The sequence below is a fragment of the Amblyomma maculatum genome, chromosome 4 (assembly GCF_055883805.1).
Source record: "Amblyomma maculatum isolate TAMU_Amacu chromosome 4, ASM5588380v1, whole genome shotgun sequence".
In the NCBI taxonomy this organism is placed as follows: domain Eukaryota; kingdom Metazoa; phylum Arthropoda; class Arachnida; order Ixodida; family Ixodidae; genus Amblyomma; species Amblyomma maculatum.
In genome coordinates, this window is record NC_139347.1 from 201,755,555 (window position 1) to 201,779,942 (window position 24,388).

General features: G+C 47.8%; 1 pseudogene; it reads left to right on the plus strand.

Moving 5' to 3' along the window:
• LOC146194003 (uncharacterized) overlaps positions 1-24,388 on the plus strand; it is a 79,319-nt pseudogene that overhangs the window by 6,649 nt on the left and 48,282 nt on the right.

Genomic DNA, 24,388 nt, shown 5'->3' on the forward strand with positions numbered 1-24,388 from the left:
AAATAATGTGAGCATACTGATTTAGGAAGGAACCCGCCTAGGTGCATATACTTGAACACAAATGGAATATTACAGATGGTCGTTGGTTGTTTTCGCTTTTTCACAACCATACGCTATTTCTGAATGAGGCAAGTTCATCACTCCAGCGCGTCTAAGTGGCTCCTCAGTTTTGTTTTTCTGAACGGCGCCTTTCCTAAATGAGGTAGCAGGACGCGTCTAAAATACGGCGCCCCCTCCCTTCAACGACTGCTCAATGTACATAGTGTGGAAGGGTGCTGCTGAGATAAGATAGGGAAACTAAGAAAGCTAAACAGCGCTCTAACGTTTTTTGCTCATCACATTTCCGCAGACTTATGGCAGCTGCCTATCACCTTTGCTGATAAACAAATGTCGAGTGGTGTGGGATTATTTGAACCTTGCCAAGGCGAGACAACCACACTAGCAAACACGTCCTTTCCCTCAGGCACACGCACGCACAGAAGCACGTACACACCCACAAGCACACATGCCACACGCACGCGAATGCACACACGCTAGCAATATGAAAAAGGAGCGAAACCAACACTCAAAAAAAGAAGCACAATTTCCTTCAACGTTACCGGCCTCGGCCTCATATGTGAAATTATTACCGACACTGGGCGATGGCGCGGGGCGGGGGAAGGGAAGGTTGCAGGGGGCGGGAACGAACGAGTTCAACCAGCCGTATCATGCGCGATATTAAAAAGTTTGATCTTCGGGCCAGCTTTGAGCGAGGCTCACTTGTTACCCGGCTGAAGTAAAGTTGGGAGGCCAAGAAAAGAGGCCCTTGAGCAGACGAAAGAGTGAGGAAGCGGAAGGAGGCTGGCGGGTGGATCTCTCCCGAATATGAAACTCCCCAGCTGCCAGCCGTCGTGTTAGAAGCCGCATAGAGCTCTGCGGCGCAGGATCAAAGAAAAAAAATTCGCTAGTATCAGGAATAGAGGAGCAAGACAATAACAGGAAGAATAATAATACTTGCGTTTTGAAAAACAGAAATAAAAACGGAAACGCACTGCTATGTTGCGGCTCCTTGGGTATTACAAAAAAAAAAGAGGGGGAGGGGGAGGCGAACGGAGGAAAGCAGCCAATAGCAATAGCACTACGCAGCTTCCATCGAGGTTTCTTTTTTCACCTAACTTAGGCAGTGGAACGAGCCCTCATACAAGATCGGTGGGCGAGGAACAAGTGAGCTTGTTGGGAACGCGTTACAAGTTGGGCCGGCTCACAGTGTGGAAGAAATAAAAAATAACTCTTTAGAGAGGAAAAAAAAACGGGGAGTAACAAGGCATGATATCGGTGCGACATGATTTGATGTACGCAATAGCTTAATATTTAAAAAAAAATCTTGCTTCCGCCTTTCTTATTTTGTTACCCTTGCCACCATAATATTTCGTTTTTCTTTCGTAAAGTAAGGGCCGATTCTGCGATTTGTGAGGAAAGATAGGAAAGGTGGCTCTTTAGTGTTTCGTGTAGCCCTCTTGTTCTCTCCCCACCAATCATTGCTCTATGAGTGCTTTGCTTAGGATATGAGGCTCACAATTATTGGCCGTACTGAAGCGTCTTTTCATACGTCTATTGAGAATGAAATTTTTCTCATTCCAATTATTTCTTTACTGCCAAAAAAAGATATGCACGCTTCAAATACCAGCAAGAAGCGTGCAAAAAAAAAAAAAAGAAACAGAACATAGAAAAAGAGTAGTTGGTACTGAAATCATTTTTTATAGCTGCTTAAAAACTTTACGCGTCCCGAGTATACTTTTATATATTCCTTTTGCGCGCCCACAGCTGTGGGCGTGGGTTTGATGCATAATCTACGCAGACTAGAAGAGCGGAAAAGAGGCCTCCAAAACCGAGCTGAAATATGGGTATTGCTGTGAAGAAAACCCCCTTCCCGCCAGCGGAAAATGAGCAAGGGAACGCGTTATCGCAGGCTCGCCGTGAAGTACAAGAAACTTCAAGCATTAATCTTTCACACCTGCCGACTTCCTGGTGGCGAAACAACGCGCGTCAAAATGTGAGCGTTCATTACACGAGTGGAGATTAGGCCGTCATTTGGTGTGCGTAAATTGAAAGTGTTAATAGCAGCTTCAACCGTAGTATCACTAAAAATTACCTACATGGAAAGTGTGCGTCATTTTTATGCAATTTCGCTGAGGAGTACAACAGCCAGTATATGAACGGTGGGCAATATGAACTTTATTATGCCTTTCTTGGCTGACGTTTGGAGGATATATGAATTTTGCACTGAAATAAAAGCCATGTCGAGGTTCAGATTAAAATATACCGTAAACAAAAATGGATAGAATTAAAAAAAATGTTGCCCAGGCTTCGAAAAAAACAACAACAACAACAACAACAACCTTTAAACACTTTGAAGGCGGTTTCTTGGTTTACCAGAAAGACGAGGATCTGAGCTATTCACTGTGCGCGTTTTGCACGCTTATTCCAGATCACATTTTGCATCTTTTAGCTCATTTAACAAAATTAAACCTCTCATATTACGCGTCATTTCAAACTAACCGCGTACATCTCGACGTTTTGCCTAAGGGAAAAATATTTACGTTTAAGGGCGCACAGTTTCCGCCATTGAGTCGTCAAACCTAAGAAGAGAACTACAATATTCTACATGAATTCATTAAAGTGAAATGCAAATCGAAGGGTGTTGAATGCAACTAGTCTTTTATCACAAATCTACTAAACTTGGGGAATTCTAAAACATTAGACAAACACACTTCATACTTCGAGTTGTTGATAAGTTAGTTCTGGTCCTACCATCTGATCGCTGGCTGTCTTGGCAAGCTCAGTTTGTAGAGAAACTGCTTCTGACAGGCTGTGATGTCTGGTTGGAAACGTGGGCCAAGACGAATCCGCAAGTATTTCGCTATGAATTTGTAATAGCGCTCCCCTTGGTTTGTTTATCTCAATGTTGTGAGCGTAGGAAAAGTGTAGACGCATGATTCAGCTACTGATTAGATGTTTAGACCATTCATATCAATACTTATAAAAGCATGGAGGCGAAACGGAGTGGCGTCCGTGTGCTGTGCGATGTCAGTGCACGTTAAAGAACCCCAGGTGGTCAAAATTTCCGGAGTCCTCCACTACGGCGTCTCTCATAGCCTTAGTCGCTTTGGGACGTTAAACCCCACAAACCAACCAACCAACTTATAAAAGCGCAATGCTTACAATATAGCTATAAACGTATCGTGCAGTTGTACCCCCGCGGAAGAAAGTGGTATATTCCACGCGCTGCGAAAAAATTGCCCGCCAGATTTTTCCGACAGAGAAGCAGTTATTTCTGAAATGTTCATAACGTACCCTCCTTGATATACTTTCCATCTAGTCCAAACAATTTTGTGTGGCACATGTTTTTATACTGAAAAAATGCAATCGTTGAGATTCGCGTGGAGTATACCACTTTTATCCGCGACTGTACATAATTGTCTCCTAATTACTTTACTCTCCTATGGCACATTTAGCTACGTATTGCTTGCTTAGGTAAAATCTTTAAAGATACTTTTTTGGTGCTTCAGAAGCTCAGATCATGACATTCACGATGTGCATTACAGTGCTTTACTGTTCCCGGATTTGACTTTCCCCCTGAAGTCCAAGCAAAGTCTGAACCCCTCCCCTTACTGTCCTTCAGTATGATGCGCTCCGTATAAGCCGCGAGAAAATCAGCGAGCGTAAGCGCAAACGTGCACTGTTTTTCTTTTCGAATCTCGTCCCTGCTGAACCCTTCCTTCAGTGTAGAGTACAGATACACCCACCCTTCATATCACTGGTACCACGCCTTAAAATTAATTTCGCGAAGTCAGTGACGACAATGATAGCTGCACGAGCAGCCAGCCACATGTTGTGGGTCTAGGCTGGCGGCAGACAACGGACGAACTCCGCATGAGCTCCGCTGATTTCGTGTTTTTACCCTAGACAGTGAGACCCTACAATACTTCCGTTGATATCACCGGCTTCCTGAAGACGAGCGGAATCCAGGGACACCAACCAGAAGTATGTACAACGAGGTTTGACCATTTTAGGTCCACCTTTCCCCGTGACCAAGCCAGATGCCTCGCTAGGCCTACTGAGCCGCGTCGAAGAATACGGAGCTCTGTGTCGCAGTGGCGTTCGCCACCTGCGCCGCAGCAGCGTTCGCCAGCTGGGCTGCGCCGTGGACCGTGCCCGCGCGCCGTAGTTCGCCATGAGGGTAACTGTAGAAGGCATCCCAATTTCTCGAGAAAAATTAGCAGCCAGTGATTGGTTGACTAAAGTAAACAAGCTCCGGGAAGCGCGAACAACATCTGGGCCTGCCGTGCCAGATTTCCCTGGAGACAAAGCGGGACCGAACCAAGCGTCCCAAATCAACAATGGGCTACGTGCGAAGACGGAAGCTGAACTCGTGCCTCGGCAGCGGGGACGCTTACCAGCCAAAAAATATGTAGCATCGAACCAGCCTCCCTTACCCAGCAACGCTCTCAAGCTAATTGTGCGCCCACGGGGTGGACTGCTACTCTCCAAGATTACAACCTACCAACTACTGGAAGCGATTTGCACTGCTGCTCGCTTATCCAGGGACGCTATTCGTCACGAAGACCTAATACAAGCTAACCTGATCCAGAATACTTTCGCGTACTGCACCCCAGTCGTCGAAAGAGCTGAACGGGTGATGCAACTCAAAGAGATCGCCGTTGGCAACAAGGCGTATGAGATATCCGTCTACCGCGCTCCAGATGATAGTTCTAGCCGTGGTGTGATTCGCGGAGTTGACCTCCGACTGGATCGAAATACAATCCAAGCAGAGTTACAAGACAACCGTAACCCACCCATTGTGGACTTTCGGCGGCTCGGGAACACCACCGCACTACTCATCACATTCGCTCAGCGTCAAGTGCCTACTTGGGTCTACTTTTGCAATTGTCGCCACAGATGCAACTTATTCAAGAAGTCCGAGGTGTGCTATCGCTATGGCGAGCTCGGTCATCGAGCCGATGTTTGTGCAAGCACAACTACCAACTGCAGAGGTTGCGGACTATCCAATCCTACCAACGACCACACGTGCAAACCAATCTGCCGCCAGTGCGGCAAAGAACATCTCACGGGCGATAGTCGCTGCAGGGAAATCTTCAGGATTGCTTACGAAGTCAAGCGCAGGAAGTGGCAGAAAATTCGAAATGCTGAGGAAGAGAAACTCAAGACCCAAGAAACCGCCAAGCGGATCGAACTCCAGCGCACCAGCCGATGGGACCGGCAACGCTCCGATAGCCAGCAGCGGCAGCTCCTAGACCGCTTGAGCTCATTTCCAACGCTCAAGTCTCCCGCTCCACGGATGGATTCTCAGGGGACATCCCGGACCAATCCCGGGCCACCTACAGTCGTCCAGCAGACAGGGAACTCTCCTAATCCTTTGCAGCAGTCACCTGGGCTACCACCATCTCTACCCGATCTACGAGAACGTCAAGAACCCGTGAGTACGCAGGAAGGGACTCCCACTACTCTAGACACACACAAAGCGATTATGGAACTGACAGCAGTCATCCAACAACTTATACTCAGAGTAGAGGCTCTCGAAAAGCCAACGGCCACACTCACTCCGTCTCCCCCGCATCCGCAGGGATCATATGAATCAGTACCTATGGATATCGCTCCTCCCAACCGATCCGCACACAAACGCAAAGCAACGTCCGACACCGACTCACCCGCGGAGGGTTGGCAGGCGCGTTTTGCCAAAGTTGAGGAAAGCTGCAACCTCAGTTAAACTCGCATCAAGGCTTTAGAAGCACACATCGAACGCTCACTCCGCACAATCGGCTCACAAGTCACGCAATAATTTGAGATGCTGAGCAAAGCTATAGAAGCACAGGGTAAACTCCTCGGTACCCGCGGGCCCTGCGCCGACACCAGTTCAAACCCCACAACTATCCCAGCCTAATCATGGCGAGCAGCTCGGGTAACACCACCATCTGGCAATGGAACTGTCGTGGGTTCGGGCGTAAGCATCCGGTCCTAAAGCAGTTCCTCGCCGTGAGTGATCGCCCCGAACTAATAGCTCTCCAGGAATGCGACAAGAACGCGAAACTTGCCGGTTACAGTACATACCTATCGGAACGAGTAAAACCTCGAATAGCTACTCTTGTCAAATGTAATCTCACTGTCCTCCAACACAATTTAGATCCAACTTTCCCCGAATACGTCTTTTTAGAAATAATACCTCGACCCTCGCGTAAACATTGCACTAGTCTGTTTATAATTAATGTCTACAGCCCTCCCCGAGCTCATAAGGATATTTTCGGTCCGCTTTTCCTCAAAGCCCAGCAGCTGGCGCAGGGGCAACCCCTCCTCAATCTCGGTGACTTTAATGCGCATCACCGCGCTTGGGGCTACCACTATGGCTCTGCCACTATGGTCGACGCCTTTGGTATGTCTGGCATACGCACCAGCTGACGCTTATCACGGACGTGTCCTACCCCACTAGACACGGTACGAGCCTACACCGTGATACAACGCCGAATCTTGCCTTTACGACCTCCGGAGTTAAATCGACTTGGGGTCACACTCACGAAAATTTTGGGAGTGATCACCTCGTACTCGAAGTCGTAATACACGAGCCCACCAGGCAATGTACGCGGCCGGCTCAGGTGATTGACTGGGACTCCTTCCGGACGCACAGGAAACAGCAGGACAAACCTCCCGCTATTACTGATATCAAGGCGTGGACAACCGAAATTGTCAAACAAGTGGCCGACGCCACTCAAACCGTCGAGTTAGATGACAGTATCCCACACTGCGACCGCTACGCCCCTCTATGGGAGCGCAAGAAGTCGCTCGAAGCTCTACTTGCCACTCGGAAATGGGACCGCGATATCCGGCGTAGACTGGCGCGCGCACATACAAATATCGAGAACTATGCAATAGAACTCACTCGACAGAGTTCGCACAACATATGTGACCAGATGAACAAGACTCCAAACGCTCGTAAGACGTGGTACCTCCTTCGACATTTAGTTGACCCAGCAGGAGGCAAGCTTTTCGAGCGAACAGCTCGAGCGAATCTTCCACCAGTATCTTGGCACGTCTGACGAGCTCAAACAAGAGCTTATAAATACTTACATCCGCCCAGAACCAACAACCAACCTCCCCTTCTATCACCAATCACTTTTCTATTACCTTCTTCAACCAACAACCAACCTCCCCAATCACTTTTACGGAGGTCACCTCAAGACGACTTCGGCGGCCGGCCCTGACCGCATTTCAAATAAAATGCTTAGGAATCTAGACGACGCATCCATTCATGCTCTTACCGAGCCTGAGTTGCTTTGGGACGTTAAACCCCACAAACCAAACCAAACCAAACAATTTTCAAGAATGTTGGGCCAGCGGTACCATCCCTCAAGAGTGGAAATGCGCCAGTCTAGTCCTCATACCCAAGCCGGGCAAACCACCAACCTTGGCCAACCTCTGTCCCATCTCTCTCGCGTCTTGCGTTGGGAAGCTGATGGAACACGTTATCCAGACCAGACTCTCACGATACCTTGAAAACAACCACCTTCTACCAGACACAATGTTAGGCTTCCGCTCTCATTTAGCGGCCCCGGACATTATGCTTCTTCTCCATCATCAGGTAGTCATGAGACGTACACTAGACACGAAAGTCATTGTCGGCCTCGATGTTGCCAATGCATTCGACAACGTCCTCCATGAAGCGATTCTTCAACAACTTCAAGCTCTAGGTGTTGGACATGGCATGTATGTGTACATCTGAAACTTTCTCACCGATCGCACAGTGCAACTTAAAGCCGGCACGGGAGATCCTTCCATCATATCTCCGGGAAACCGTGGCACGCCGCAAGGCGCCGTACTTTCGCCGATGCTTTTTAACGTCGCAGTCGCTTTTTAACGGCGAGTAGCTTCGGCCAGTAGCTTGCCGAAGCTACTGGCCGACATCCCCCACTTGCATCACAGCACTTATGCTGACGACCTCACACTTTGGATCACGCGCGGCAGTGACGGCCAGATTGAAGAGACTTTACAGACCGCGATCGAACGGATTGGAGATTATCTAAGTACAGTTGGCCTCACTTGCTCGGCGACAAAGTCCGAGTATATCATCATCCCTTCCCCGGGACGACGCCCGTCAAAGATACTTCCTCACATCAACCTCCAGGTGCAAGGAAACCCGATTCCTCCAACAGACAACATTAGGATCTTGGGCTTGCATCTACAGGCAAACGGCAGCAACAACATCACGATCCAACGCATCGACCAGTCGGTTGTACAGATCGGACGCCTCCTTAAGCGAATCTCCAAAACCATCATGGCATGCGAGAGTCCAACCTCCTGCGCCTCATTCAAGCTTTCATCTGCTCTCGAATCACCTACTCTGGACCCTACTTACGTCTCACTCGTGCCGAAAGCGAACGGCTAGAGGCGTCACTTCGAAAAGCATACAAGACGGCCCTAGGTCTTCCCATGTCCACAGCTACCCATAAGCTCATGGCTCTCGGAATCTCCAATACCGTGAGCGATCTCTTGCCAGGCGTTACACATTCTACGTTCTACAGCACCCTCTTCCACATCTCGCTTACTTCTTTGGGCTCCAGCCCACGAGTCGCTCAGCGGAAACGCCCAGGCGCACACTCTCGCTCGAGATCTCAGCTGCCGAGCCGAGAGTATGATCAGCCACCCTGCTTCCGCTGACATTAATATCTTACGCGCTTCTCTACTCACCACTTACACGAACATACTCCAGCACTCCCGACTCCAAAGGTGCGCATATCCGCCCGCACACCGCGATCTAACAAGACGCGAGGCCGTCCAATGGCGCAAACTACAAACTGGCAGCTTCCCACACCCCCTCTTATACAGCAGGATCTTTCCGGATCAGATAGCCCCCATGTGTAAACACTGCTCAACTCCGGCCACACTCATACACATGGTGTGGACTTGTACACATTACAACACAGACAACTCAAACACCCCGGAGACGTGGGAGTCTCTCGTGTGTACTTCCGAGCCAGCAGACCAACGCTGGCTTATCTAGCGCGTGGTGGAGGCCGCGGCATCCCAAAGGATCATCGCCGACCTCTAAGTCAGCGCAACCGACTCCTTTGACTAGTTTCCTTTTTTTTGGGCGCAATTAAAGAGTTCACCACCACCACCACCACATGTTGTGTGCACGGGACCACTCATGGTTGCCGGTGGTCGGTGTCTCCGAAGCAGCTGTTGCCGAAGAAATCACTGTGCGCGGAGCACACGGACGCCTCTCGTTTCGCCCCCATTGAAACACAGCCCATTGCGGTCGGTATTTTGCCCCGCCGGGGTGGTGCAGTGGTAAAATGCCCGACTACTGTGCCGGAGTACCCGGGTCCGAACCCGACCGCGGCGGCTGCGTTCAACACCACCTAGGCGGTGTTGCTGAGTTTCGACGGAGGCGAAACGAAGTGGCGTCCGTGTGCTGTGCTTTCGCACGTTAAAGCGTGCAGCGCACGTTAAAGATTCCCATGTGGTCGAAAATACTCCGTAGCCCTCCACTACGGCTCCTCTTTCTCTCTTTCCACTTTCACTCCCACCTTGCTCTCTTCCCTTACGACGCGGTTGAGGCGTCCACAGAAACCAAGCGAGACATTTACCGCGCCTTTCCCTTCCTATAAATCAATCAATCAGTTTTTATGTTCACAGATTTCTGTCCGCAAACCGTGCCCGCAGCAGTTGTGAGTAATTGAGAAGTGGTAGAGGTTAATGAGTGATCTCAATTGATAGAGGGTGACGTAATGCTGTTGCCGAAAAAATAATTAGTTCAATAAGTGAATTGGTAATTAATTAGAATAAGTGGTGCACAGGAAAGGAAAGGCGCAGTGTCTGCCACACTTGTTATGTGGACACCTGACCCGCGCGTAAGGGAAGGGAGGAAGGTGGGAATGAAATCAGAAAGAGAGAAAGAGGTGCCATAGTGGATTTCAAGTCAAGGATGTGTCGTCACGCAACTGGAAGTAAAGCCAAAAAAAGGGCATAGGAAGAAATTGGCGCACAATTTGAAAGTACCAAAGACTAAAATGGGCAAACATGAAGTGAATTAAGCAACTAGAAGCAACCAGAAGCAACCAACAGCAGAATCCGTGCTTTTGCATTACTCCAATGCAGATTCTGCAGTGCTATTTTTTCTTTTGCTTCTTCCTACAGTCGGGCAGATGCCCACGCAGATGTGTGGCAGATACTGTGCCTTTCTTCTTCTTTAAACTCATTCAGGGGGTCGAAATTTCAGGAGTCCTCCACTACGGCGTCTCTCATAGCCTGAATAGCTTTGGGACGATAAACCCCGCAAACCAACCACCTAATCACATTTTTATTTTTCCCAACCGCCGGCGGCTGCGTTTCGATAGAGGCGAAAAAGAGGCATCCGTGTACTCTATGAAGTCAGTGCGCGTTAAAGATCTCCATGCGGTCGAAATTATTCCGCAGCCATGCACTATGGCACCTCCTTCTCTCTTCCCGCTTTCAATCGCTCATTCCTCCCTTCCATTACGACGTGGTCCAGGTGTCCATGGAGAAAGTTTGACACGTACTGTGCCTTTCTTTTTCTATATGGCAATAAATGTAATTTCATTTTTTTCTGAAAATGCTCAGGTTGACACCTAATTTCTCAGGGAGGTTCCCGCCGACTATGACATACATTTTCAGCTGGAGTGAAGATATTGCTGGAAAATCTATCAACAACCTTAGATATGCGGATGATACCACTTTAATGGCAGAAAGTGAAGTGGAACTCAAGAGACTTCTGATGCGCGTTCAAGAAGACAGTGAGAAGTTTGGGCTTAAACTGAACATTAAAAAGACAAAGATCATGGCGTCTTGCCCTATCAAGTCCTGGAACATCAGTGGACAAGAAGTGGAAGCTGTGACAGATTTTCTCTTCTTGGGCTCCAAGATTACCTCGGAAGGAGACTGCAGCCATGAAATTAGGAGACGCCTCCTTCGGGGAAAGAGAGCAATGGTTAGCCTTGACCGCCTAGTAAAAAGCAGAGACATTAGTCTGCCAACCAAGATCCGTATAATTCGTGCTATGGTCTTTCCAGTTGTGATGTATGGATGCGAGAGTTGGACTGTGAAAAAGGCTGACCGCCGAAGAATTGACGCGTTTGAATTGTGGTGCTGGCGAAGACTCTTGAGAGTTCCTTGGACTGCCAGACGATCAAATCAGTCGATATTGTTGACCATAAACTCTGACTGCTCATTGGAATGTCAAATTCTAAAGTTAAAGCTCAGCTACTTTGGTCATCTGATGAGAAGAGAGGAGTCGCTGGAGAAAGATTTGATGTTGGGAAAGGTTGATGGTCGCCGGAGAAGGGGTAGGCAGCGAACGCGATGGTTAGATGGCATCCTCGAGGCACTGCAGATGAAGTTATGTGATGTTAGGAAGATAGTGAGAGACCGGAAAGCGTGGCGTGACATGGTCCATAGGGTCACGAAGAGTCGGACACGACTGAAAGACTGAACTGAACTGATGACATACATACAAAAAGAGTGCTAAAACAGCGCTCTTTTGACAAGGAAATGCACTGTTAACTCAAGCGCGCAGCTGAGGCATATCCCAGATATACTCTCCGCTATCATCCCTGTTCTCTAGTAATTGTCCAAAAATGCCCTGTTTTATCTTATTTATTGATCAGATAACATGGTTAAGAATACTTGTTTCTGATGTTTACTGTCGCTGACCAAGCAGTAATTCAATTTCATGACTGACCGGCAAACTAGTTATGCAGCTTGTTATCCTTTCTAATTAAACAATTTGTTCCATCAGCTTCAAAGCCATGGCAATCATAGCCACTAGTGTGGTAAACGTATTATATGTTGAATGCCTGAAAATAAATGAAAACGTCAAGAATAAAACCAAACGGATAAAAAAAGACACCGCGTTGGTTGCTGATTTAGCTCACCCAATGCATTACCTGCTTCATCATAAAGTAGTCTGTGTAAAGCGGGGGCACCACCACCATAGAGTTCCTTACACTAACTAGAGAGAAAGCCGAGGGCGCTGCACTTCAGCCACCATGGGCGCGCTAAGAATCATGGGCCGGTGTGCTACTTGTTGCGGGACAGTCAGTTTTTCTCGGGTACCTGGAGTGGCGTTACTGCGAAGCTTTTTTTTTCGTTATCATCATCATCTGAGGGTGCGTACATAGACCGCGAAAGCCATAGTAGCGAAGGCGCAAAAGCAGACGTCGCCAATAAATGGTTTCTATTTCCCGAAATGCCACTAAAAACTTCCTTAAGTGATTGCACAACGATAAATATTTTCATAATATTTTTTTTATTTCAAAGTTTGCCTATTAGGTGCGAAATATTGGTATTTGTGCTGCTCAAAACTAAGCCAATAGGAGAAAGAGCCATCGCTTATATTGGATGAATCTCACACTGGCATTCTGTTTCTCTCTCTTTTTGTAATTTATAGTGACAATATTCAATCTTAGGACATTATTTACGGTAGAACAACGTTTATCTTTGCATTAGTTTTGGCCAAAAGTTGTAGTTCTGCACTCGGTAGCTCTCCGGCCCATGATGCTTTGAGCGCCCATGGTGGCTGAACTGGCCGTCTGGAAACTCCATGTAAACGCCCATAGACGGCTTCACAGCTTTCCCTCTAAGAAACTCTATGACCACCACAGAGCGATAACATGGTTAAATATACTCAAGCACTCTCTTAAGATACTGCGAAAGTTTACTTTGTTTTATAGCTGCTTGTGCGTGACTTTCTTTCTTATGGTTACTATGGTTTCGTATGGTTACTGCATACTTCGGTGTAATTTAGACTCCTAATACATGAATAGAATGTAAAGAAATATATGCAATGATGAGGCTGAGGAAACTTTAATTGAGCATAAACTGGGTTTTTCACATCATGGGCTGGGCCTATATTTGAGAACCACAGTCACTTCAGCTGCCCTGCTTAGTGTTCGTCTTCCGGGTTATCGCTGACCAACAGTGTCTTCCACCTCTCGAGAGACGTGTTTTGAGTTAGTAGATTGTTTCATTCGGCCCCATCTCCCACTTTAACCGGGGAGTACTGGAAAATTGCTTTGAAAAACGAGACGTCTAGAGTCTCAGCCTTCACACTCTGTGGCGAGTTGAATAAGGTGGTCTTACGATGCGTATGGACCCAAGATGAACTGGAATGCGACGGTTTGTTTTGGTAGAAAATCCTAACGGCACACTCCACGTTCTTTTGCAAAAACAAGCAGTCGCAGTTTTGTTCATCTTGCCTCGGTATGTTTCGCAAGACCACCTCATTCCACTGCCCAGAAAATGTGAACGCAGATGCACTTTTTTCGCTGACACTAGCGGCATACCTGTCCACCGTAATGTACAAACAACTCTGCCTGTAGTCTCGGATTGCGATGAATGTTGGTGCATTTGCCTCTATCACTGCGGGTCGTCATGCAAAAAAAAAAAGAAAGAAAGAAAAGAAACATCTCTCCTTTGTGCTCTAGAGACCTCAAGCTAGGCGCCGACATAGTCGTCTGGAAGAAATTTCTTCGCTACCGAAGACGCTGTGTGGTCGCCGTAGATGAGTCCTCGAGCGTAACCAGAGTGAAAGAAAAAAACTGCAGGAGAAAAGAAGAAAAAAAAGGAACGTAGAAAGAGAAAGGAAAAGAAAATAACGGTTAGAGAACTACACTGAACGGCAAACCCGCGCGACGGCGTGCAGCAGATGTCGTCTTTGGGGTCGTGCTTCGAATTCTTACTGGCAAGGTGTTCCCAAGCGATAAAGCTCGGCTCGCTCTACTGCGGCGTCCACCGACAGCGGCCGTCGTGATGACATGCCAGAAATTGACTCCTACTACAACTGCTGCCGCCACTACACCTTCGCTCCATTCCACTGTCGCGTCTGCTCGTCTTCGGCTGCCGTCGGCTGCTTTGCGGTGAGCAGTTTTTTTTCGTTGATACTTTCCTTTGCCATCTGTGTTCGTCCATATAGCGCGTCTCTGACTTTTACCGTTACCTTTCCTCTGCATCCACAGGCTCGCTTGTTGGCCACTCCGGTCACGCTTTCCACAGCAGTCGTCACTGGAGAACTCATGCGTCGGCGTCACCGATTCGCTGCGGTCAGCGCAGATGTAACGAGCCCCTCAGGGGTTTGTGCTCTACACGGGGTAACGTTTCCCGCAGGTATATTTCGGCTAACGTGTGTGCTGTTGTCTTTTGTTTTCCGCCTTTCTGATAATTTACCCGGTAATTTGTACCAGAAAAAATATTCCAGCTCGTCCGAAAAGGATGCCGCCACATACTTTAGAACCGATTTGCCAATTTGCCTTTTTCGCACACTACAAACCCCTTCATTAGGTAGTAATAGTGAATAAGGTGTATGGCATTTTTTTTTCGGAAACGTTTTTATGCAGGGTATAAAGAGAAGAGTAGCGGTTCGTCCTAAAAACGGTGTTCATTGCAAATGAAAGGTTAAAAACCAATACATTTCCCCTTCCTGCCCAGGTGTGCATAGTACGCACCTGATGTAAGCGGTAATAAAACATACGGGTCGCCACAAAGGAAATTACTTTTGCAGTTACATACATGAGCCCCGCTGCGGTGGCTCAGCGCTAGGCTACTGAGCGATCCATGTGCGATTCCGGCTGCGGTGGCCGCGTTTTGATGAAGGCTGAACTAAAGGCACCAATGAAATCGGCGGTGTCACAGCGTGTTAAAGCAAAGTTAAAGAGCCCCGGGTTGCCGAAGTTACAAGGAGGCCTCTGATATGGCGTAGCTTCTAACCTGAGTCACTTTGGGATGTTAAACTCCTAAACCAAACAAAATCATTCTAATTATGTGCATGAAGACCTGAGTTGCACAAATAAATAAATTGGTACATTATCAGGGTTTACAGCATTCTAATGGAATGACCCAAAAGAACGGCTTTCAGTTATGCATATTGCAAGAAAAAAACAATCTATATTTTGCGGTTTATGGGGTTTAACTTCCAAAAGCGACTCAGGTTATGAGAGACGCCGTAGTGGAGGGTTCCGGAAATTTGACCATCTGGGATTCCTGACGTGCACTGACATCGCACAGCAAAAATCACAATTTATTGCTGTGTAATGCGCTGTCGGGTATGTGTACGAAATAATAATACAAAAACTGTATTAGCGTACAAATCATTTGAGTGACCGCCTTTGGTATGAGGTTATAGGAGTATTGATCACCATTGTCGTGGCCACTGCAGAAGAGAGTGAGGAGTTTGCTGATAAGAGAAAAAAATGAACACTGGCAGAGAAAAGAGCACAATTCTACTGACCGAAGTTTGATAAAATGACTTTATTTCCTCAGGGAAATTACGGCCACCCTCCATGAAAATTCGAGGACTCTCAAGTTTCGCCTTTATAAGAGTTGAACGCGGTAGCGTTTGCGTGCGTTGTTCAAATCACTTTCGAATTCGCTTCTCGTCTTCTTGAGTGCTTCTTATGCTACAATACTTCGCTTTGCCTCCGGCTCTCTGGCACTATACCTCGGGTGCTCGGCGAGCTGATAGCGCATGAAGTCAGCCTTATTTGACCTCATCTAGGCGTCTATGCGCCGCCTCTACATCTCATCGCCTCCGCACGCCTAGCTTCTTGGCTTCAGTATTACGTACGTACCCATGCGGACTAAAGTATACGGAGCACGATATTAACTTCAGAAATTTTTTATGAGTTGCATAATTAAAACCAGCAATCGTGGTATGTGCGAACTGGTAGTAGATGCCGGTGCCCTTTTACATGGGCAAATATTGTTTTCTCATTTCCAGTGCAGAATGCGTGATTTTAATTTGAACTGAAAAGCGTCCTCTGTTTACTTATGCCCGCACGTGTACGTGGGCGACCGCGTTGTACAGCAGGATCACACGTCGATATACATTACGCACTCGACTCTTATCGGTAGACGGCACCAATCCACCATGCACACGTTGCAGAATCACGTCTACTTTGCTCCTTTACAAACGTTGGAGATGATCATGAGGTGTGTGGAGATTATATTAATAAATGAGGCAAAGATAAAACAGAGGTTACATACACCGCTCACCGGAAATCGGTTGCGGTATAACGCTGTACTACTGCGGGATTTTCAGTGAACGCCGCACACCGGCGGTTTACAGTTGCAGGCCACCAAAAGGGCAAATTCAACAGCGATGTATTTTGTTAATTGCTTAACGATTACTTCCGTAATTAGTTTCATTCTAAGGACACACTTACTCATTGGCTCAGAGTCGTAAGACAATGCTACGCATGTTTTTTTTTTCTTAGAATCAACGCAGGTCTTTGGTTCGACGGCAGTGTGAAAGCAAATGTGGACACAGCCATCAGCTTGCAGGAGATGAATAAAGCAATGGAGGAACTGGAGCAGACGAAAATATTCTGGTCTTGATGGACTGGGTATAGTTTTTATAAATATTTTAGTGGAAAGTTGGAAAGGCATTGCACCGAGTTTTGCGCTAGGTATATGATAAGGAATAAATGCGGCTGTCGTTCCAGAGTTCGCGCGTGGTGTTGATGCGAAATAGTTACGACCCGTCAGATCAGGGAAGTCATACCGGTCGATGGCACTTGCAAATCAGGATGGCACAAATGTCTTGATGGTCCTTGCGAAATGATTAGAAAGGGTAATTGAAAATATTGTGGAGCCATATCAAACATGCAGAATTAAAGGTCAAGCACATCGCAAATATTCACGTAGCTAGAAAGAAGTACTTTGGAGTGCCGAGACGTATTTTGAAGATGACGTTGCAATCTAGCAACTACGGCTCGAGAAGGCTTCTGCTCGAGTTAGCCGCAAAATTCTTTTCAAAATTCAACCATGTCACTGTGGCTCAGTCATATTTTCAAATGGCTCATGCAAATATATTATCCGCATTGTGCAAATTTGTTCGCTAGCATCATCGCAAAGAAGCAGGTCACAGAAGGCTTCCATATTAGATTCGTCTGTTTGACGAGGATTTCCGCTGTCGTCTCTCTTTTTTATAAGCTACATGCAATTATATTGTTTTGAAGCTGATTCATAATTAAAGAATCTGTGAATTTACCAATACAGAAATAAATAAACATAGTCTCCCATGCTGACAACATAACCATTTTCTGTCACTACAACGAACGCTTCAGAGACCATCAACGGTTTTGTAATCAGATGGCTAGGTTTGGTTTGGTTTGATTTGTGGGGTTTAACATCCCAAAGCGACTCAGGTTATGAGAGACGCCGTAGTGGAGGACTCCGGAAACTTCGACCACCTGGGGTTCTTTAACGCACACTGACATCGCACGGCACACTGGCGCCTTGCTTTTCGCCTCCACCGAAAAGCGGCCGCCGAGGCCGGAATTCGATCCCGCGTCCTTGGGCCCAGTAGTCGAGCGCCCAAACCACTGCGCCACCTCGGCGAGGTAACTTCGCGACTTTCACACTGCAACAGAGCATATCAGCTAAAACCAATTTTCAACCACTGAAAGCAGCGATCAGGCTTAATTTGTGGGATGCAGTGGTTAGCGCAGCTAGCTATCGTACAGGATGTCGTAAGTTTGATCCCACGAGTAAAGATTCTTTTTTCTGTTTTAACCTACTGTCTCATTCGCCATGGACAGTTTCCATTTTTCGAACACTGCCGTTCTGATCCGGCAACCACAACCGTAAAATGCTGGGAAGTATTCAGTTTCGGCCCACAATCATGACCACCGTGGCCATGACTGGTGAGGTGCTTGTTTTGGTATGGTCGAATTTATAAAATAGAATTAAAAATAAAGCGTCCCTTAATTTTAGGAGAATAAACCAAATAAATTAAAAACGGGAATAGGCGTAGAAAGGAGAATCTCGCATGACAGAAAAATAAAAGGATTAAGAAAACGAATTGTATAATGATACGAGAAGAGACTGAGAATGGGAGGGCCTAGTCGGTGGGGAGGTTTCGCACGTTGTCTCGCTAGTGTAACGTAGGAGTTGGGTGACCGTCGGCCGACAACCGTCTTGAGAGCGAAGCGGCGCAGACACCGACTGTCGGCAGACTGTTTCCGACGGCGCAGTGTGACGTAGACGCAGACATGAAGGAAAGAAGCCAACAGTCGGTGAGGCCAAGGGAAGCATTGGGGATTGTACAATCCCCAATGCTTCCCTTGGCCTTGCCGACTGTTGGCTTCTTTCCTTCATGTATTATAACGGGCACCCTCATTTCCCCTTAATTGATCTGCTTATAGACGCAGACAGGAAGACGCTCTGCTGGCAGACCAACTCAGCGCCATGTCGAGCTAGTGTGACAGGCTCTTAAGTCACCAGAAGCAACCAACAGCAGTATGCGTGCTTTCGCATTACTCCAATGCAGATTATGCAGTGCTCTTCAATATTTTTTTATTTGACAGCTGGGACTTAACATTTCTCAGGAATATCTATAGGAAGAAGCTTTATGAAAGGATGTATCAATTATTCCGTAGTGTATATGGTTCCTTCCTGTCCGTAATCAGGGGGGGAAGGGGGTGCCATGCGGCCAAGAGTCATTACTTTACGGACCACCAAAGCGTGTTCATTGGAATAAACAAACAGTAGAAGCCATGTTGGGTCCAGAGTAAATCCTTTAGTTGCACAAAAGGCGAAGCCATGCCAAACCACCAGCAGAGCCAAGCGCAGCCAATGAGGTATTGCTTTCGCAATCACTCAGGCCACGGCCGGTCTCAATGCGCGCGCTTCAAGTGCGCGCATTGAGTACGGCCGCGCTCAGGCTTAACCAGAGCTAAGCCGCAGCTAATTTTTTGGATTGCAAAGCTTGTAACCTGTGAAAGAAAAATTAGAGCACAGCGAAATCTGCATTGGAGTAATGCGAATGTACGGATGCTGCTGTTGGTTGCTTCTGGCTGCTTCTAGTTGCTTAATTCACTTCTTGTTTGCCCCTTTTAGTGTTTGGTACTTTCCAATCGGGCGCCAATCCCTTTCTATGCAATTTTTCGGCTGTACTTTCGGTTGCGTGACGTCACGTCATCTACGTTACAATAATTTACTTCTTGTTTACCCAGTTTATCCACTTTAGTCTTTGGTACTTTCAAATTGCCCCCGCCGGGGTGGTGCAGTGGTAAGACGCCAGAATACTGTGCCGGAGTTCCCGGGTTCGAACCCGACCTCGGCGGCTGCGTTTCGATGGAGGCGAAACGAAGTGGCGTCCGTGTGCTGTGCGATGTCAGCTGTCAGCGCACGTTAAAGATCCCCAGGTGGTAGAAATTACTCCGCAGCACTCCACTACGGCTCCTCTTTCTCTCTTTCCACTTTCATTCCCACCTTCCTCGCTTTGAGTGTCCACAGAGCACGTGTGACAGATACTTCGCCTTTCCCTTCCTGTGAACAAATTATGTATTTATTATTTATTTTCAAATTGCGCGCCAATCCCTTCCTGCGCCCTTTTTCGGCTCTACTTCCGGCTGTGTGACGTTACATCCTTGGCGTCATATCCACTACCGGCACCTCTTTCTCTCTTTCAGCTTTCACTCTTACATTCCTACATTTTCCTTCTTCTCTATATTCTCTTATATCTGCACGAGGCTAGGCCCTATAACGAGGCAGCGGAGGTGGCTCAGCTACAGAGCCAGTAGCAGGCTCGTGCGTCTTCTTTTCCTTCTTCCTACAGCCACAACTCCATTCGCTTACTGGAGGAGAAACGAAGAGGCGTCGTGTGCTGTGCGATGTCAGCGCACGTTAAATATCCCCAGGTGTTTGAAATTACTCTCGGCCTATCCTGCTCGGCCACCAAGTCTGAATACATCATTGTCCCAACCCAGGGAAGACGCCCCAGATCGCCTCCGGCATCCTTCAATATTGAAGTACAGGGCACTCCCATACCTCGTACCGACTGAATCCGTATCCTGGGCCTTCATCTACAAGATAATGGAGGAAACGCCACTGCTCTTCAGCGAATAGATCACTCTGTAATCCAGATCAGCCGCCTGCTCAAGAGAGTCGCCAACAAGCATAAGGGCATGCGCGAATCCAACCTGTTGCGCCTCGTACAAGCCTTCGTTTGTACGCGTATTGCCTATGTTGCCCCTTACCTTCGACTCACGTAAACAGATCGGGAACGACTGGATGCATCACTGCGCAAGGCATACAAGACAGCATTGGGTCTACCCATGTCCACTTCCACCACCAAACTGATGACCCTCGGGATCTCCAACACAGTCGACGAGCTGATTGAAGCGACTCTAACTTCCCAATATGAGCGCCTCTCGCTGACACATGCGGGCCGTGCAGTATTGAGCCAGGTAGGAATCACTCCTCTGAGGGCGACTTCTACGTATATGGACTTCACCCCTTAGCAGAGACTCAGTCTACGTATACCTCCGCTTCCCAAACGTATGCATCCAGAGTATCATACAGAGCGCAGAGCCGACCGAGCCCGACAACTCCACAAACGTTTTACCGGTCGCCCCGACGTTAAGTACACAGATGCCTCCCACCACCCCCGTCGCCCCGCTATGGTTACGGTTGCATTGGCACCGCACCGAAATTGGCACAACGCCTGCAGCGTCCTCAACGCCGCAACTGTTACCACCGCAGAAGAGGTTGCCATCGCGTTAGCTCTGACCGACCCCTCCACCAAAGTAGTAGTTAGCGATTCCCAACAGGCAGTTCGTAACTTCGATGCAGGTCGTATATCCCGACAGGCACACACTATCATCCGATCTCTCCCCTTACCGTCTACACCTCGTCTTCTCCTATTGACCCCAGCTCATGAGGCGCTCAGCGGGAACGCACAGGCGCATGCTCTAGCCCGAGAACTCAGCTACCGGGCGGAGCACCCTCCTCAGCCTGCCGCTTCCTCTGACACTCCCCAAGGCACTCATTCACGCCTTGTTACATACACGGACATCCCCCAGCATTATCGCCTCGAACGGTGCTATCCCGGCGCGAGGCCGTCCATTGGCGCAAAATACAAACAGGAACCTTTCCCAACCCATGGCTATATAGCAAAATTTTTCCAAATCTTATTGCACCTAGCTGCAAACACTGCTCACAACCGGCCACATTTATTCATATGGTGTGGACATGTATACGACACAACGCAGACAATACAGCTACAATGGATGCGTGGGAGTCCCTCCTGCGCACCACCGAGCTCGCCCAACAGCGCCAGCTCATTTTGTTGCGCATTGGAGGCCGCAGAGTCCCAAGGGATCCCTGCTGACCTTCTCTAAGCAGTGCAACCAGTCTTTCGGCTGGTTCCCCTTCTTTGGGAGTAAATAAAGAGTTTATCATCATCATCGAAATTACTCCGTAGCCCTTCACTACGGCTCCTCTTGCTCTGTTTCCACTTTCACTCCCACCTTCCTCCCTTCCCCAACGGCGCGGTTGCGGTGTCCACAGAAAACAAGTGAGACATTCACCGCGCCTTTCCCTTTCTATAAATCAGTTTTTAAATCAATCATTCGCTTACGCACGGTTCAGATGTCCACAGAACAAGGTTGGCAGATACTGCGACTTTCCTTTTCACTGAACCAGTTATTCTAATTAATTACCTAATTAACGTATTGGCTTAATTCTTCTTTCAGCACCAACATTATGTCTCCCTGAATCGATTGACACCACTCATTAACCTCTACCGCTTCTCATTTACAACTGCCGCGGACACGATTTTCCGGACACGGCCTGCCGACGCGATCTGCGGACACGGCCGTTGTCGTTGTCGTGGCTGTATGCAGAAGAAAAAGAAAATGCACGGGCTTGCTACTGGCTCTGTAGCTGAATGAATGAAAATGAATGAAAAATTTTATTTAACGAAAGGGAATTCTCCCGGCATGGGTGGGACCCTCAGTCCTGGGCCCCAGTGGCCTTTGCTGTCTTGCGCGTTCTGTCGATCAGTTTGAGCTGGTCATCAAGCGTCGAGCAGGACAGCCCAGCCTCCCACTGCTCCGGTGCTGGTGTGGTGTTTATTGGTGCTACATGTGGTTTTTGACAAGCCCATGTAACATGGTAAAGTGTAGGGGGTTCCCCGCATAGTGGGCATGTTGTGGGATGGATTTTATTGAGTAGACTCTCGTTGGGGTATGTATTAGCCTGTAGCTGTCTCCAGGCAACCGACTGCTCTCTATCTTAGTGGGGAGGTGGGTAGATCCTCCCTAAGAGCCACCTCCGCTGCCTTGTGCGGACAGAAAAGAAAATAGAGAAGAAAGAAACAAAGAGCACTGCAGAATCTACATTGGATTAATGCTAAAGCACGGATGCTGCTTTTGGTTGCCTCTAGAAGCTTAATTCACTTCTTGTTTGCCTATTTTAGTATTTGGTACTTTCAAATTGCTTGCCAATTCCTTCCTATGGCCTTTTTTTAGTTCTACTTCCGGTTGCGTGACGTCACATACTCTACCTTAATTCACGTCTTGTTTACCCCTTTTAGTCTTTGGACTTTCAAATTGCGCGCCAATCCTTCCTATGCCCTTTTTTCGGCTCTACTTCCTGTTGCGTGACGTCACATCCTTGACATCATATGCACTATTGCACCCGTTTTTCTCTTTCCGCTTTCACTCCCACCTTCCTCCCTTCCTTTATGGTGTGGTTCAGGCGTCCACAGACGCCAGACTACTGTGGCGGAGTACCCGGGTTGGAACCCGACCTCGGCCGCAGCGTTTTGATGGAGGCGAAACGAAGAGGCGTCCGTGTGCTGTGCGATGTCAGCGCACGTTTAAGATCCCCAGGTGGTCGAAATTACTCCGTAGTCCTCCACTGCGGCTCCTCTTTCTCTTTCCACTTTCTCTTCCACCTTTCACCCTTCCCTTACGACGTGGTTGAGGTGTTCACAGAAACAAGTGAGACAGTTACCGCGCCTTTTCCCTTCCTATAAATCAATCAATCAATCAATCAGTTCACAGAACAAGTGTGGCAGATACTGCGCTTTTCATTTCCTGTGAACCAGTTATTCTAATTAATTATCTAAATAAATTATTGACCTAATTATTTTTTCGGCAGCAACATTACGTCAGCCTCTATCGAATGATACTACACATTAACCTCTACCACGCAACTGCGGCGGACACGATTTTTCGGACGCGGTCGGCGAACATGGTCTGCGGACACGGTCTGCGGATAGGGTCTGTGGACACAAATCTGTGAACATAGCGAAGTAGCGCTTTCGGATTAAAAGAAGGATGGAAAGAGGCGCGCCGCTACAACAGCAGTCTTTCACCACCGAAGCAGTGGCGGGTGCAATGACGGCCTACAATAAATAAAAATCGGTGGCTGGCTAGCCCCTGCCGCAAGCGGCATTGACCTACCGTTCCAGCCCCGTAGGCCCAGGAACAGCCACCCTTTACCACCTCCTTCGACACGGCCTACGGACGCGGTCTGCGGACAGAAGTATGTGAACATAGCAGTCATGCTCTCGTATTAATAATAGAAAAATGTGGAGCAGATTTTCAAAGCTGCTGTCTTGCAAGTACGTTCTAGTAATGCAAAAGCATTACTTCGCTATGTTCACAGATTTCTGTCCGCAGACTTTGTCCGCAGACAGTGTGACAGTGTCCGCAGACACTGTTCGCAGATTGTGTCCGCAGCAGTTGTGAATAATTGAGAAGTGGTAGAGGTTAATGAGTATTGTCAATCGACAGAGGGTGACGTAATGGTGTGTCCGAAAAATTAATTAGGCCAATAAGTAAATTAGGTGAATAATTAGAATAACTGGTTCACAAAAAAGCAAGGGCGCAATATTTGTCACACTTGCTCTGTGGATTCCTGAACCAGACCTGAACCGCGCCGTAAGGGAAGGAAGGAAGGTGGGAGTGAAAGTGAAAAAAGAGAAAGGGGTGCAATAGTGGGTATGCCGTCAAAGATGTGACGTCCAGTAACCAAAAGTAGAGCCGAAAAAGGGCATAGGAATGGATTGGCGCTCAATTTGAAAGTACCAAAGACTAAAATGGTAAACAAGAAGTGAATTAGCAACCAGACGCAACTAGAAGCAACCAATGGCAGCATCCGTGCTTTCATATTGCTCCAATGAAGATTCTGCAGTGCACATGAATTTTTTTTTTGCTTTACCATCTTTACTTCACTCTGCAGCTATGCAGTTAGCGCTTTACACGCCGACAATAGAACAGAAAGAAAATCACTGCGATGCATCCATCAAGGCAACGTTCCTTAACAGTTGCGCTACCTAGGAGAACGTAGCTTTGGTTGCAAGAATGCGCGATACAAGACGAACACGTATTGCATCTCTTACCTCGCGCATGTCCAAGCGAAACGACCTCGCCTACCCTGAGAAAAAGAAAAACGAAGTAACACAATGCGCCCCAACAAAACGTGATAATAAAACACCCTTCCTAATGCCGGGTCATGCTCACCTCTGCCACTCGGTTCGAAAGATATCAGCCAAAAGTTGCGATCACGTTCACTGAGGAAAAAGTGTTCC